Source organism: Erpetoichthys calabaricus, chromosome 9 (assembly GCF_900747795.2).
Source record: "Erpetoichthys calabaricus chromosome 9, fErpCal1.3, whole genome shotgun sequence".
Classification (NCBI taxonomy): domain Eukaryota; kingdom Metazoa; phylum Chordata; class Cladistia; order Polypteriformes; family Polypteridae; genus Erpetoichthys; species Erpetoichthys calabaricus.
In genome coordinates, this window is record NC_041402.2 from 84,474,867 (window position 1) to 84,492,182 (window position 17,316).

The 17,316-nt window shown below is 38.5% G+C and overlaps 1 protein-coding gene across 2 annotated transcripts in view; it reads right to left on the reverse strand.

The window, feature by feature from the left end:
- Positions 1-17,316, reverse strand: part of wwox (WW domain containing oxidoreductase) — a 1,257,913-nt gene that overhangs the window by 696,101 nt on the left and 544,496 nt on the right. The gene's annotated exons all lie outside the window — the stretch shown is intronic.

Genomic DNA, 17,316 nt, shown 5'->3' on the forward strand with positions numbered 1-17,316 from the left:
AAGTGAACACAGAATGGCTACCCCAGTAGGAACTTTGTGTGACTGCCGCAATTAACATTCAAAAGCATTCTTGCATCTTGGAGCAATGAGTGAATCACCAGCATAGTTATACAACCAATATGACTGAACTGCAGGATTTGGTGCTAGAAGAGTGGAAGAAAACAAAATTACCTGGTGGTGCACATGCCAGATTGAACCACAGCTGTTCTTTGGTCTCATGAAGGAATTACATGTTATTAGATAAAATTTAGCCAGGGTGACTTACTTTTTGTCCAGTGAGCTTGAAAGTTTTAGGACCTTCACCACTTTTATTTTTATTGTTTTAGAAAGACTGACTGAATATTACCCAATGATGTTTGGTGAGATGAATGGCCTTTTGCTCACTAACATACTATGCTAACACACAGATATATATACTGATGAACAGTGCACATGGGCGAGCACAGTACAAGATTCCTTTCCTGGATTGGAGGCCAGCCCTTCAATGGAACAAGAAACAGGGTGAAGATTGTCCTGCCTTAGCCAGGAGATGGGCAGAAGATGCAGTGCAACAGGGGATACACTGGCATCCAGGCAGGGTTGGACCCAGGAACAATACACAGCTGTGAGGCCAGTGTAGTGAAAGGGGCATTGTCACTAACATTCTCATATCCTTTTCTTCCTGCAACACCAAGAAACCACCCAGTCAGGGCACTTAGCTCTTCCTGTTTTGGTTTAAGCAGTGTAAGAAAGACCGGCTGCCCGGATGGAGAATTTATTCTCCGCTTAATATGAACCACCGGACAGAACTTCAAGGCATGACCCTATTTTAAAAGAGCTTAAACCTTTGTTGCTTTTGTGCCCAATTGGCCCTTTTCCTTATCACCTTGAGGTGTATTTTTGATTTGGACTGTACCATTAAATGGAACAATCCAGTTGGTGTCCCACCTTTTCACTGCTGACCGTCCTGTCACTCTTGTACCTGGTCACAATACATATAAATGATCATTAAACAATACAGCATTTATTCAAGTTTTAATATATATGGTATTATTTTAATTCTATTTTAACTTTACATCTGAGCCAGTCTGTCATCCATGTAAAATACATTATATTGAACAATAGAGAAGCTGTCCCAGGAGGGGCACCTGCTGAGGGGTGTAACAGGGCACAAGTGTACAGTTTATTTTGACTCTTTTTTTTTCCATCTTTTTCTGTGATTTATTTATTTTTTAACCCTGTTTCAATCAGTTTTGTGGACAGATCTGACTATATTAATTCAGGACAATGTCCACTGTCTTTGAGGTCAATAGTGATTGTCTGGCACATACCGTAAATTAACATTTTAATAGCTTATTTTTAAGCTCACCAGTTTCTGACTTCTTAACAGTGTTTATACAGACTGCATTCTTACTTTCAATATTCAAAATTGTATGAATTGTATTAACACTTTTTTCTATTTTCATTACTATTGCCACACTTACTATCTTTATGTTTTATGTGTTAGCAGGCTCATGTACAAGTTTGTGTACAAAGCTTATAACATACCATGACACTGATTGTAGAACAGTGAATTGCTTTATTTTATGATGGATTTTTTTCCCCCAAGAGCATGTTTATTTTTTACTTCATTACTTATGGCAAAATTGTTGGCATAAATAAGAAAAGCTTGGCACATCTAGAAAAAGGAACATCCACTTTGAGAAATCCTATCATTACATGTTAACCCTCAGGGATAAAATGGCATTCCTCTCTTTAATATTCTAATGTCTGTACAGTATTTCTTGGCACTTTTCCTGGATAGCTGTATTTTTGTTTATAATGTGCTGCATTAGAAATGAGTGTTTCTAGGAAGGAGGAAAGTAATAATATGCTTAAAAAAATTAACTTAAGAAAAGAAGGAGGTCCTTGCAGTAAATATGGCATTAAACAGTGAGGGCCAAATGTTTTTTTCAAATGCTGTTAACAATGGCATAAAACAGCCTGAATGCTTTTTATTATCTTATTTTAATGTAACTGTACATATTTTTCAATGTGTCCATTAATTTGATACACTCACTTAATCTATTTCAGGGACATAAAGGGCTGGAGCCTATCCCAGTATGAAAGGGTGTTTGGATGACAAGAGGTTGAGGGTCACAGACAGCACAGGATTGAACAGAGCAGGATGAAGTCCCAAGAAAGGCCTCCAGGACTGACAGACACAGACTGGTAGCTGAAGCAAAGCTCCTTTGTGTTCCAGTGTAGCGGTGCGACACCCTGTGTACTGGGAAATGAGGGACACCAGTCCACACTCTAGGTGTCTAGTATACAGGGCCGAGCTTGGCCAGGATGGTAGTATAAGACAGGGAGACCCTGATATAAAAGGGTTAGGGTTATGGGTATGTATCTAAATACACAGTCAAATACCTAAAAAGGACACACAAAAACATTTATGAAACTTAGCTCAAAAATAATGAATATATACACTATTTACAAAGTTCACGGAAAATCCCAAATGAAAATGAAAAATGCACACAAACTAATGAAACTCATACATACACAAAAACAAAAATAAAGCTGTCTTTCTCCACAGTAATCCAAGTCAGGAAGTTGCTCCTGCAAACAGTGTACAATGTGGGGTTTACCAAAAAAAATATTCAAAATCCAGGAAAAGAAAAATGGTTATATACAAAAATCAACAGTACACCATTAACCACAGCCCTATAAATACCTCCACCAAAGCTAATCGAGAGATATTTTTCAAAATATACGCAGGAAGGAAAAATATTTAGAAAACTCAAGGTACAAGCCGCATAAACTGATAAACGCATGACAGTGCTCTACCAAGTACCTCTTTCAGCATGGTCTAGCCAGAAGACTCCCCTCTAGAGGCCGGAAATTGCCTTTTGTATTCAGCACCATTGCATGGACAAATTAAGCTGTTGAACGTCATCCTTCTTTGTGCATGCAATGAAGTGTATGTGTCTCCAAAGAGTAGCATCTCCCACCTTGAAAAATTACTATAAAAATGCAGGCAACTGGCTATGCCGGCATTTGGGATGCGAACTGAAAGTAAGCCCTTTTTTTATCCTCCACCTAGGCTACCACCCCGACAGATACTGACACACGATCCCTTTTATACGTTGCAGTAGGCTGAAGCTAAGACGCTTCGCATTGTCTTTTGTTCTTCCAGAGCTACAAGGTCGTGGGAGGTGGACAATGCCATCCCGGCCGTCTTTCCGCTCTTGCACAAAACCCGCTGCAACACTGCCCAGAAGCCGTTTATATCGTCAGTGAAGACATCCCTCTGCACTTTCTAAATGGACAAAAAGGCAAGCTTTGTTTCTTTATTTGTCCTTTTTATCCCAAAACTACTGCCTCTCTTTCAACACCGCAGAGGACACAAAACCAACTTTATGTAACTGCTGTTAATGCCAGTGAGGCAAAATACCACAAGCGGTTATTAAAATATGGTACATGCTGCAGGTACACCACAAAAAGTGAGCATTAGCCACTGTCATCAGCATGAATATGACACAGAGGCAGCCTGGGTAGGGGTAGAAACATTGTATGCTTTTCCAGGGTGCTAGGAACCTGGCAACAGTGCAGTTAACTGTGACTTAACAAGGGGGAGACACATCCTAGACACTGCAGGTCACATAATTCCAGAAAGAAACTGACAGGCTGACTGAAAGGCCCTTTAAGAACAACTAAAGGTATGAACTGAATATCTTTATTGTTATTGTACAACAAAATTGTACGATGGATGCAGGGAAAGCAGTTGCCATTCAGAGGAGTTCTAGCCTGGTGTTACTGGAGCAAATGTAAGGCCAGCTCTGACCCTAGAAGTGATTCCTGCACTTTGGTATTACCCGAGTGGCATTGAGGGTAAAGCTGGGAAATTAGTTGGAGCAAACACTTATCTGGTAGAGCACAGGATCCAGAAAGAGAGATAGAGGTGGAACAGAAAGTGTGTGTATGTGCACACGTGTGGTATTTTGGTGTCAGCTATCCCATTGGATATAAAGGGCCTTATTATCTTCTTGAATATTTACTAGGTACTGACAATGGCTAAGACATCAGCATAATTATGTCCAGGAAGACCACAACTCAGGCGAGATACACGGGCATACTCACATGCACATGAGGCAGGCTTAATGTCAGCAGTTAACCGAACAGGCCCATCATTAGGAAGTGAAACTGAAGTCGAGTACCTCAAGAAAAACTCACATAGACATAGCAACAGTGTGCAAATTGCATATAGACTGTGAGAAGGTGTGAGATTAAAACACACTCTCATGGAGCCATGAGGCAGCCTTGAATAAAATTATGCTACAGTTGTATGTATTCATTTTAAATAAAGTGCTTATTTTAAATATCTGTTGTCAAACACATATGCTTAGAGGACATCTTCAGGGATCCTGACAGGTAAGCAATTCTAACTCAAGTTAAGTGAGGTGGTGTTGCTGACACAATCTCCTTTTGTATCTGCCAGCTAGTTAAGGCATGGACTCCAAAAAAACAATCAAAGCTTTAGGTATTGTGAAGGACAGTCGGGTCCCATGCCCGGCAGGGACGCCCCTGCTGCATCTGTTCCAGGGGAGCAGCCACGGACACTTCAATACCTCCTCCAGGACGCTTGGTGGCAGCCTCCCTGGCGAACGATGATTCCCCAACCTGGCGCATGGCTCCATGGGAGATGGAGTCCTCCACAGCCTGGTTGGGGGCTCGGATGGCCGCTAGGGGGCGCTGCATGGAGTCTGCAGCCCGGCTGGTCGAATCTTCAGCCCCACCCGGAAATGCAATTAGGACCAGGTGATAAAGTACCTGGAATGCTTCTGGGTGGGGTATAAAAAGGGGCAGCCACCACCACTCAGAGAGCCAGGGTCAGGAGGAGGAGGACTACGTTTGCGGAGGAGTGGTGGGAGAGAAGAAAGAATTGTTGGTGTGTGGAAAAAGAGTGCTTGTGGGACTGTGTATTGCCTGTGGGTCATGGGGAAGATGTGCCCCCACAGGTGAAGAAGAAAATAAAAGTCCTTGTGTTTATTACGTGCCTCTGTGTCCTTCTGTGCTGGGTCGGGCGCCTGTATAGCACCTTTTCTACAGTATATTTACCTATGCAGGCTGGAATAGCTATCTAGTTGAGTTCCATACTTACTAGAGCTGTAAAATCACCCAATATAATAAGGTCTGAATATTCAAATAAAAAATAAGAACATTTTTAAGTATATTCAAACTCAGGTTAACGTTTATAGAGTTATTGAGTTTAGAGAAAATGTTAGGACAGTGAGCCATAAGGGAGCAAAAAAAGAGCTTAAATCCTTATGAGGTACGTGCACAACACTATCAACATTTTTACTTTTTTACTCTCAGGAATGTCTGTAAAGCATGAATCACTAATGACACTGTTGTGTGGATACTGCAACCTTCAAATTTAACCAGCACTTGAAAACACCTGTCTCTGTGCATGCTAAGTGATGTGGTCACAAATAAATATAATCATTTGTGCATTACTGCCTGCTTCTTGAGGCCAGGGGACAATCTCTTTTATATGAATTCAGGCAATGTGACTCAATCGAATAAGATAATGCTTGTGTTTGTGTTTCACAAACTAAGTACTTGAATATACTAAATGTTGCATTGTAATGATGTGTGTTTTGTCTATTATATTACTCTGTTTTCCCCTTTTGTATTATTAATACAGTAATCCCTCCTCCATCGCGGGGGTTGCGTTCCAGAGCCACCCGCGAAATAAGAAAATCCGCGAAGTAGAAACCATATGTTTATATGGTTATTTTTAGATTGTCATGCTTGGGTCACAGATTTGCACAGAAACACAGAAGGTTGTAGAGAGACAGGAACGTTATTCAAACACTGCAAACAAACATTTGTCTCTTTTTCAAAAGTTTAAACTGTGCTCCATGACAAGACAGAGATGACAGTTCTGTCTCACAATTAAAAGAATGCAAACATATCTTCCTCTTCAAAGGAGTGCTCGTCAGGAGCAGAGTCTGTCAGAAAGACAGAGTAAAGCAAACAAATCAATAGGGCTGTTTGGCTTTTAAGTATGCGAAGCACCGCCGGTACAAAGCTGTTGAAGGCAGCAGCTCACACCCCCTCCGTCAGGAGCAGGGAGAGAGAGAGAGAGAGAGAGAGATAGAGAGACAGAGAAAAACAGAGAGAAGTCAAAAATCAATACGTGCCCTTTGAGCTTTTAAGTATGCGAAGCACCGTGCAGCATGTCGCTTCAGGAAGCAGCTGCACACAGAAGGTAGCAACGTGAAGATAATCTTTCAGCATTTTTAGACGAGCGTCCGTATCGTCTAGGTGTGCGAACAGCCCCCCTGCTCACACCCCCTACGTCAGGATCAGAGAAAGTCAGCGCAAGAGAGACAGAGAAAAGTAATTTGGGTAGCTTCTCAGTCATCTGCCAATAGCGTCCCTTGTATGAAATCAACTGGGCAAACCAACTGAGGAAGCATGTACCAGAAATTAAAAGACCCATTGTCCTCAGAAATCCGCGAACCAGCAAAAAATCCGCGATATATATTTAAATATGCTTACATATAAAATCCGCGATAGAGTGAAGCCGCGAAAGGCGAAGCGCGATATAGCGAGGGATCACTGTATGTAGCTTCTGTCAGAACGCCTCAGATCTCCAAGACTTACCACTGTTTATAAGGTATTCTAGTATATAACTTCTCCCCACCTTACCTTCTACATCTATAACCTCAGGCAATTAGGTGAAGTAAAAGACAAGCAGGGGTTAAGTTACAATTTAAACAATGTATTATTGATAATATTCATAAATAATAACAATATGCAAAGTACATTTGAATATTGGCAACCATACAGCCTGATTAATTGGTGATGTGTAGTTTCTATTTTTGAAGAAAGGCACAAGAATTATAGGATGTGGTTAGCTTAAAAAATGCAGCTGGTGTAAAGTAAACCGATTTTACAGATTCTGACTTGCTAACATTTTAGCGCAAAGCACAGGTTGAGTACTCCAAGTACAGCCAGCAGTCAATTAAGAAAATCCAGGATTAAATTAACTTTTTTCTCCTTTAAAGATTCAGCAACATTGTAATAAAGGTGAACTAAAAATTTTGAATTATAATCATTATTTTAGGCACTGTATGTCAAGCCAGCAGCCAAATAAGACATAGCCAAGTCTGTGATATTGTGAGTTGCTTTAAGTAACTCAGTATCCATTACTGACACTGACGAGGCTGTTTAGTTAGTTAGTTAGTTAGTTAGTTAGTTAGTAACAATTAAATTGCACTTTTTTAACCTAGTGCTTTGTATAGACAGTTGGAAATAGTGGGGATTTTAAATATTTATAATAAGAAAAGGAAAATCTGAATGATGACAGTTATTTTCCATTTGCATTAATGAGAATGTCTGCATAAAACAGCAGTCAGGAGCCTCATGTTTATGAGTGAATCTGATTCTTTTAGTGTTTAGAAAAAATGCTCTGAGTAAACTTGTAGATCAAAAACAAAACTTTCTCAAACTTGGCTGTGAATAGGTATGGCTGCAAGTTTTGCTAATGAAGATAAGAAACCAGCCATTCAAATTTACAAAAACAATGACTGTGCAATTGATGTGCAAAATCATATTTGAAAACTACCGTAGCTTTGCATAGTCTGACAGGAATAGCGCATTGCCAAAATGTATATGAAGTAACACAAACAACAATTCTTTTATAATCAAGCACCAGTCTTTGCCTTCATATCCTTTTTCGAATAAATATGAATTGTATTCAAATAGTGGCATTTGATCTGATAGCCCTAAAACTTATAATCCATTATACATGACAAAAGGGCCACTGCATCTGCACTTGACACCAGGGCACAACTGATTTAGCGAGGTGCATGAACAACATTACAGCACAGACACTCTTCTCATAAAGCTGTCTAGCACTAAAATCATTAGCAATGGAAACGTGTCATTTTTTTTATTTACTGAGATACTTCATTCCTTGTGGATTAATTAATAATAAACCTATTCCTGCATGGCTTATTCAGACTGGCTACTAATAAGATTTTTTTTTCTTTTTTTAAATTTTGGTTTTTGGGTTAGACTGAATGATCCAATGTTCCCCTTGAGGATTAATACAGTGTACCAAACACCAATAAACTCGTTTGTTAGCACCATGTATGGAGAATGGACTAACAATAATAAACTGAGCTTTCCATGAGAAAAATTGGGTTACTAAACGTTGCCCTCTCTTCTCTCTTTTAAACCATTCTTGTCATTCTTTCCTTTTCTGGGACCAAGAATTTTGCTTCAACAAAGCAAAAGATAATGAATCTAATGTTGGCTAGCAAGTGTGTGGATTGCCATTCCCCTTATGGCAGACTTTTGATTTCACTTTGACCCTGACACGGGAAGCTCCAGCCCTTCTAGGGGGCAATCTAAAAGCACTGTAAGTCATCAAATTCAAGTGATCACTTTAGGACCTGTGACTGAGGAAGACGGAAATCCCACTCAGAAGCATCATTTTTCTCTATTCTACTGATTGTAACAGAAGACATAGTTTTGCACCCTCATGTGGTATTTTCTTTAACTTCAGCATACACCATTATATATTGGAATACTGGGCTAATACACTAACTCTTTGACTGATTCGCTCATCTTTGGTTTTACACTATTACAAATGTATAATTATTTTTAAACATAAAAGTGGACAACCTGTCAAGTTGTATGTTTAATTGATTTGGTAAGGTCATGTCAGTAAGGCATCTTTGAATTTTAATTAGAGCTTTTACGGTTTATCTTAAACAGAAGAGTTCAATAACACCTCTCCCTGCCACGCTCTACTTAGTATAGCAGATGCATTAGTATTCCAACAATTCGGACTGAGATGTACACCCAAGAAATAATAAGTGAAATAATTGTGAATCTCTCTAAAATGGGAAAACGTTAATGTAATTAGATAATATTACTTGTTTGTTTCAAAAGGCACTTCAGTATACTTTATGCTAAATTGACGGGCAATATTCTTTTGATTTAAATAATGTTTCAGTTAAATGATATGGGTTTAAGTATAGATATAGTGAAAGTGAATAATTTATAACACCAAGATATGCTGAATTATCATACTACTTCCATTTACATACTAATAAGCAGTGTATTTAACTGTCACACACATGAAGATGCTTATTAAAATATTTTTATGGTCTGGCGGGTAACACTGCTACCAATGGACAGTGCTAGAGGTGTAGGCAGTCATGTCTATAGGTACGTGTTATTTAAGTTATAAAGCTGTTATAATGAAACATCCAGAGATCTCTGTGTTTTGCTTTAAACAACAAAATGAAAGAAAACTGAATATCCACTCGGGGGAAACTTAAACTGGAGAAAGGGTTTGCACTGAAATGCATCTCTAATAAAGTCATTTTCTTTTCAAATATGACCTCTACTTTTGGAGTTCGGATACAATTCTTGGGAGGGAATAAAAGGAAAAAACCCTGCTCTTTTAAGTAAGTTCAAACACTCTTTTTCTCCACTTTATTTCTTTGAAGCCCTTAAACAGTTGCAGTATCACCTCCACCCCTGTCCACAGAGCAGAAGGAATTAAATAAAGAATCCATTGTTGAAATGGGACAGCCCTCCTTTTTTTTTTTAACTTCTTATATGGGACTGAAGTTGAATGAAGTAGGGCAGCCCCGAAGAGACTGCTAGTGGACGATTGTCCAAATGTCATAGTGCTTATGACACACAGAGTGATTTATTGTGTTCCTTGCAGTCTAAAGAAAGTAAAGTTCATAAACAACTTAACTTTACATTGAAGCCAAAAAACAAACCACAGACAGACCAACAATGAGATAAATAGACAGGTAGGACATGGTTAATGCTGCTGCCTATAACAGATGTGGTGTCGTGTGTTTGAGTCTTGCGTCCAATTATTGTCTTTGTGGAGTTTGGACGTCTTGCTAGTGTGTGGGGAAATTTTTCACTGAGTACTCCTTTTTTCCTCCACTATCCCAAAGACATGACTGCTAGGTTAACTGATGACTCTCAACCAGTCCTGTGTGAGCGTAGTTTCCTGTCTTGGTTCTGGCCCCAATAACCCTAATTGGGATTAAGAGGTTTTTAGAATGTTAACTAGCTTGACACACAGACAGACATGCTTACATACAGACAGAAAGACAGGATCAGTAGTGAGACATAAAGGGCAGGAAGGCAGTCCAACTATTCTCTGTGAAAGCGGACGGCTTGAGGAGGTTGAGGCTGTTTAGTGCATGCAGGCCATTCTTACATGCTTTCTACCTGTACAAAGTTGCCAGTGTACTTTTCTATGCTATAGTGTGCTGGAAAAATGGCATTAGTGCAAGTGATGCCAACAAAACTCACTCAGCAAGCTGCTTACTATCCCGGAGAATGACTCTCACTCACTGTATAAAATTTTGAATAAACAGAGGAGATCATTTAGTACCAGACTGAGACAACTTTGTTTGTCTACAGGGCACTATGTAAGATTGTTTCTACCCTCAGCCATCGGGCTCTATAATGACTCACCAATCGGCCAAGGAGGTAGTGTTTCCTGTTTGCATAATGGTACTGAGCTGGTCTAGAAGACGTCTTAACAATGCCTTTATGTACTGTGCCAACGGGTGACATCCTGTACTATAAAATTCGTATTTGCAATTCTAACCAATTTCAAGGGTTTTGAGTCTGTCTGATCAACATCAAGCACAAGGCAGGTGCCAGTCCTGGATAGGGTGTCAGTCCATCACAGGACAAAATCACACACACACACACCCACCCACCCACGCATGTGTTTATGTATTGACTGTTACATTAAGAATGATTATTGGTTTTAACCAAAAAATGTAGATAAGCAAATCTGAATTAAAAGAAGAAATTAAAGTAACAGTTATGTTTGCCAGGAACGGAGGAGACAAAATAGAGCACATTTGTCAATAGATTTAGTTTTAAAAGAACTAAACATAAGAATTCTAGATTTACATGCAGAAGGGAAAAGGCTGGTTGTCAGGTATAGCTTGATGGAGCTTAATGGGAAGATTTAGGCAGACATGTACAGAACAGCAGCCACAAAGCTGAAGTCATATTAGCCAATAGCTGAGCAGCAGGCCACCGGGATTGCAATAAAACTGTTGTCAGAAGATCTCAAGGGTCATACAGGGTAAGTGAAGGCAAAAATATTCTGTAGCGTTAAGAGTTTGTAACTTTGCAAATTTGCAGCAGACTTCTTAAGATGTTATCAAAGGTTTGCTGTCTAGCCAAAGGGGAGATGTTGCTGTGGTACACATTTTCTTCCAGTAAAAAACATTAGTAAATGTTTCTATTTGTAGACTTTAATAAAATATTTAATCAAAGAGAAATGCTTTAAAGGCAATGCCAAAAAATCCTAAACCAGAAAACAATTAAAAAAAAAAAAAAGAGCTACCTATAGTAGGAAAATACTCAGTAGTCAGAATAAAAACATTCCATGAAGTTCAGCCACAGAAAATGAATGAAAATACATTTCAGAATTAGCACTTTGATTTGTATGCATTTATTTTTATTCTTGTCATTTCAGGCACTATCAATATGTTTAATGAAGCTTGCAACTGTTAGTGGGCACATAAAATATAAGGCTCCCATATCCAGACACACATTTCACTCCATTAGTCTGTAACACTGGACAAATGAGATGTAACACCTGAAATGCTCCTGTTACTTTAAACTTAATCCTAAACTCAAAACCTCCTGATCCCCTGACAGCCAGCCCCCAGGACCACTCAACTTTGGAGCTCCAGAGCCAACTGCAAAGGCTGAATGGACGGCTGACAGGACCCTGCCTTTATCTTCACATTGTTACTAGTTAATAATTCAGATGGAGTGCTCTGACCAGAGGAAGAAAGGCTTTTAGCTTTTGTGGTTCAAAGTGCAAAGAGCTAGACTGGTCATTGAAAATGAGGATACATTTAAGGAACTGTGGTTACTTACCCCAGAATCATGAATTCAATCTAGAATAAACTGCAAGTAAAGTTGGAGATGAAAGCTTTACTGTTGCATTCAATTTGTTGTGGAAAATGACAATCCCTGAGAGATACAGGTGAAATAAAGAGGGACAAATGGACTATAACATTTTTGCTGTATTTACGGGCATCATTGAGCAGGGCAGCCTGAGCAAACCATTTGTTTACTGGGCATATTTATGTCCCTATACACATTCCTGTGAAAAAAACTCAACTGCACTTCTTGTGGAATTTACCAGCTTTTATTTTCTGCATAAAGTTAGCTGAGGGATAAATCAAAATTACAGAAAACATAATAGCAATGCACAAAGTGGCATGAAATAAATTCCTTTTCTGCTCTTCAGTTATTATCGAAAGTGTGACTGACAATGGGAAATACAACTCATGGTGGCGCAGTAGCCTGCGCTGACAACTCAATGCTGTCTATGTGGAGACGGCAAGTGGCTTTTTCACCCAATTCCCAAAGATATTTGTGTTAGGCAATCCTAATCTTGCCCTGTGCAACTGAATGTAGACCTGTGTTCAAATGTGTGCTATGAAAAGACTGGCTTCCCATCCAGATATGGTTATAGCCTTGAACCCAATGCTGTTGTGGCAGGCACCAGAGCTCTGTGTCACCCTGTGAACTGGACAAGCACCTTAGAAAATTAATGGATGCTTTTATACCCATAAGCAATTTCTTTTTTTTTTTTTATAACTTTATTGAAATCACACAACATTCCAAACAATAGATCAACTTTACAAGAACAGGATTGAAAACAAATCAACCCCGACCCCTGAGAAAGAGAGCATGGGCAGCAGAATAAAACAAACCTAGTAAAAATAAGTAAACAGATAAATTAATAAGTGAATATAGATAAATGGAGAAGAAAAAGAAATGGGGAGAGAATCTGCTTCCTCAGTGCTTTAAATGCTTATTCTAAAATGTTATTGATTAGATCCTGCCAGGTTTCGAAAAATTTCTGCACAGATCCTCTAAGTGAGAATTTGATTATTCCAATTTCAAATAATATATAACATCAGTTACCCATGACTTAAAAGGGGAGCGTTAGGATTCTTCCAGTTTAGCAAGATAAGTCTCCGTGCCAATAGTGTAGTAAAGGCAATCACAGTTTGTTTGTCCTTCTCTACTTTAAGCCCATCTAGGAGTACACCAAACACAGCTGTTAATGGGTTAGGAGGGATTGTGACACCAAGGCTGTCTGAAAGGCATTTAAAAATTTTGGTCCAGAATGATGTTAATCTGGTGTAGGCCCAAAACATGTGGCCCAGTGAGGCTGGAACTTGACTGGAGCATTAGCAGGTTGGATCTTGCCCTGGAAACATTTTGGACAGTTTTAGGTGAGACAGATGTGCTCAATATATAATTTTGAGTTGAATAATTGTATGCTTTGTGCATATGGAGCTCGAGTGGATTCTCTACATTCCTACCTTCCACTCCTTTTCTGAGATATTGAGTGAGAGATCCTTTTCCCACTGTCCTCTTGGATCTTTGAAAGGGAGGGACTGTAAAATGGTTTTATATATTGCAGAAATGCTGTCTGAGTCCTCAAGACTGATCAATATTTTTTCCAGCATAGAGGGAGTTGGGAGGTGAGGAAAATCGGGCAGGTTCTGTTTAACAAAGTGTCTAATTTGAAGATAGAGAATGAAAGGTGTTGCTGGAAAGTTAAATTTGGAATGTAATTGTTTGTAGGATGCAAAGACGTTGTCTATGTAAAGATCTCTAAGTGATGTAATCCCAAATGTTTTCCAGATATTAAAAACTGCAAATGTTTTCAAGGGTTTGAAAAAGGTGGTTCTCGTGCAGAGGTGCCACAGATAAAAGATTCTCTATCTTAAAATGCTTTCTACATTGGTTCCATATTCTGAGTGAGTGAAGCACAATTGGGTTGTTAGTATATTGGCGATAACTTACATATTGGAGCACAAAGCAAGGAATATAAAGGAGTACTGCAGGATTTCATTTCTATTGCAAACCAAGCCTGTGTATGTTCATCTATTTGTGTCCATGTCCAGGTGTTTATAACTTGTATGTTTGCTGCCCAGTAATAAAATTGAAAGTTAGGTAGAGCCATGCCACCTTCTGCCTTACATCTTTGTAAGGTCGCTCTTTGGATATGTGGATGTTTTAAGTTCCAAATAAATGAGGTTATGGTTGAATCTAATTACTTAAAAAATGATTTATTGATGTATATTGGAATGTTCTGAAATAAAAAGGTTAGGAAGGATATTCATCTTAACAACGTTCATTCTTCCAGCTAGAGTGAGATGAAGGGTTGACCATCTATGCAAGTCTTGCTTAATTTTTTCCATACAAACAGCAAAATTTTGCTGATAAAGAGCTTTATGTTTACTTGTGATGTTTACCCCTAAATATTTAAACTGATCTACAATGATAAAAGGGAAGGTGTCCAATCTAATATTGTGTGCTTGAGAATTCACTGGAAAGAGCACTCTTTTATTTAAATTAATTCCGAGACCAGAAATTTTTTGAAATTCTGTTAGGACTGCAGGCACATATAAGCAATTTCATTTAGTGAAAATATCAGCAAAAATATTGATATTTTGATATTGATATATTTATAATCAGAGAATCTCAAAAAATGCAAGTATTATTTTATCTAATAACCCTCAAAAAGCCTAAAAATATCTAATAGATATTAAAAGTTAATATGATTGCAGGGAAAACTGGAATAGACACAACAATTCCAGTCAAGTTACTTTTAGCCAACAACTTATATTTAGTGAGGAGCCATGCACTTTATAGTAATGGCTCTCTATTGCATGTTTATTTTTTTGGTTTTGTTTTCTGCAATTTCTTTTCTACAATATTTAAAATTTGTTTCTGCCAAGCCAGCTGAAGCAATAAAGTGAAGACATAAAGGTACTTTAAGCAAATAAGCAAAACAAATAATGACCCTATACACCTTCATGTGGAAAGGATACCAAGAACATTAGCATGTAAAGCATGTCATTGCATGTAAAAATGCACTGGTTGCCTTTAGTGTAATGTCACTTTACATACAAATTTAGCCATATTGCAGCAACTGATAAAACCAGAGCTTTAACTATAACTGTAATATAGAGTAATGAGATTTTAGCAAGCACAGTCAAAATATATGCTTTCTTAAAAAAGCAATTAAGTTTTACCTGCTATTTTCTTTTAACCTGTGCTCATTTCTTTGTGAATTGGTTTAATAATAGGATAAAAAGAAATGCTTGACAATAGCATTAGATGGATGCCATTGAATGACAAGCAAGGCAGGAAATTCCAGGATTAAGCCACCTCAAAGCTTAGTGTTTAAAGACTTTAAATAACATAAAGCACATGATCTTTCTTAAGTTTGGTACTTTTCAAGTCAAACTTATTTCTTCACAATCATGATATATTTTAATTTGCCACATAAAATTGCATTCTAGAGAGTAGCATTTGTTAAATACATTTTTAAAAACATCTAGCCTGCTCTTGTGCTTTATTTGATGTCATAAGCATGTCTTTATAAATGTGGAAGGAACACAGTCATAAACTGAAACCTTTGCTGTTGCAAAGTGGACATATTTGGTGTGTTTAAAGGCTTTTGTTTTCATGTTTGACCCAAGTATCCTTTACCTCCATTATGAAGCACAATGGAATGTTCAACAAGCTTATAAAAGTGATGGTCAGGTGTCCACAAACATTTGACCATAAAGATATATACTGTATATGTTTATATATTAGGGATGTCATAGTTAAAGGGTTAATATATGCCATATAACGCATTATTATGATTTAATCATATTTAGCACATGCCTTGCTTGACATCCCTTGCAATCTAACCCAATGGGTTTCACACTGGGAGGAACTAGACTGAATGTGGGGAGCTCCAACAGTCCTGGCTAGGTTGACATTCTCAAAAAAATGTATCTAAATTTTAAAGATTGCCTATAATTTGCCTAGTTTTTAAATAAACATGTAAATAACTGAAAATGTTAACTAAAATTAGCCATATATCAATTTAGTTATACATAAGAGTAGTGGTCCTCAACCTGTCCAGAACACAAACATGTAGATGGAAAGATGGATAAGATAGATGGATAGACAGACAGACAGACAGACCAATACTTTATTGGTTCCAAGAGATATTTAAGTGCCAGTAGCCAAGGATTATACCAAGTTAGATACAAACATTTAAGTACACACTATACAAATAACATTAAGTAAGTACACTGGGGTTGTCATCTTATAGTCCAATACAAGTTATGTAGATGGTGCATACAATAATGCCAGTGCAATGAGAATTGTGCAAATAATATTATTACCAAAGTGACAGGTGGCACATAATAATAAAGTGACAGAAACTAAAGTGACATATTAAAGTCAAATACAAAAAAAATTGACAAGGCTTATGCTGATAGGATAACATGCTTAAAGTGAGACATTATGAGAAAGGTTTATGCAGTAGTGACCAAGTAGTGAGATATCGGATGTAGAGTACAGCTAATATAGCTTATAAGCTAAGAAGGAGAATCAGGCCCTGAACTCAACCACTTCCCGCCCCGTTCTGGAAAAGTTAAAGAGTCTGATGTCTCTGAGGACAAAAGATCTCTTGTATCAGTCTGTATTACAGTTCTGTGATAGCAGCCTACCACTAAACAAACACCTCTCCTTAATTATGGAGGTGTATATTGGGTGATGTTCATTGTCCGTAATAGATAGCGGCTTCCATAGTGTCACCCTCTCTGCCACTATCACCAGAGAGTCCATTTCCATGCCAACCACAGATCCTGCTTGCCTAATCAGCTTGTCAATACAGTGAGGATCTCTCCCCAGCACACCAGAGCATAGAAGAGAGTATTCACAACCACTGACTGATAGAAAATTTGCAGGAGTTTCTTGCATATGTTAAAGGAGCCCAGGTTCCCCAGAAAATACAGCCAGCTTTGTCCCTTCCCGAGCAGAGCCTTTGTGTTCTCTGACCAGTCCAGCCTGCCATCCAACTACACTCCAAGGTATTTATAGGTCTTGACCCACTTCACATCAACCACTTCAACGGAGACATGTCTCAGTGGTGATCTAGACATATAGTACGTCCACGACAATCTCCTTGGTTTTAGAAGTGCTCAACAGCAGTTGGTTTGACTGACACCATCCTACAAAGTCATTCACCAGACCCCTGTACTCCTCCTCCTGTCCACCCCTGACAACCCCCACTATGACAGTTTCATCTGAGAACTTCTGCATGTGACATGTCCCTGCATTGTAGCTAAAGTCCAATGTCTACAGGGTGAAGAGGAAAGGAGAAAGAACAGTCCCCTGTGGAGCTTTTGTGCTACTGATTACAGTCTGTGAGGTGCAGTTCCCCTGTCTGACAAACTGAGG